Raw genomic sequence first — 299 nt, 5'->3', positions numbered from 1 at the left:
TGTGTGTGTGTGTGTGTGTGTGTGTTACAGAGAATGCATATTCTACACACAAACACACAGAAAGAAAAGTAAGTAAAATGTCTTGTTTGAGCCTGAAATTACACATAAATCTGAAAATAAACAACATATTTGGAATGATATTTAACGTCTGAGTTGTTTCATGTGCAGAACGAGGCATTAAGAGCTTTAGGTTTTCAGCGTACAGCGGCTATACTGTTTCTGCTCATCAACCACCTGGGCACAGCGATGCATCTTTTGTTTAATTTCAGTGGGTTTCTAAACAGCCCCCCCCCCCCCCC

The sequence above is a fragment of the Etheostoma spectabile genome, chromosome 3 (assembly GCF_008692095.1).
Source record: "Etheostoma spectabile isolate EspeVRDwgs_2016 chromosome 3, UIUC_Espe_1.0, whole genome shotgun sequence".
Taxonomy (NCBI): domain Eukaryota; kingdom Metazoa; phylum Chordata; class Actinopteri; order Perciformes; family Percidae; genus Etheostoma; species Etheostoma spectabile.
This window is presented reverse-complemented; position numbering follows the sequence as displayed.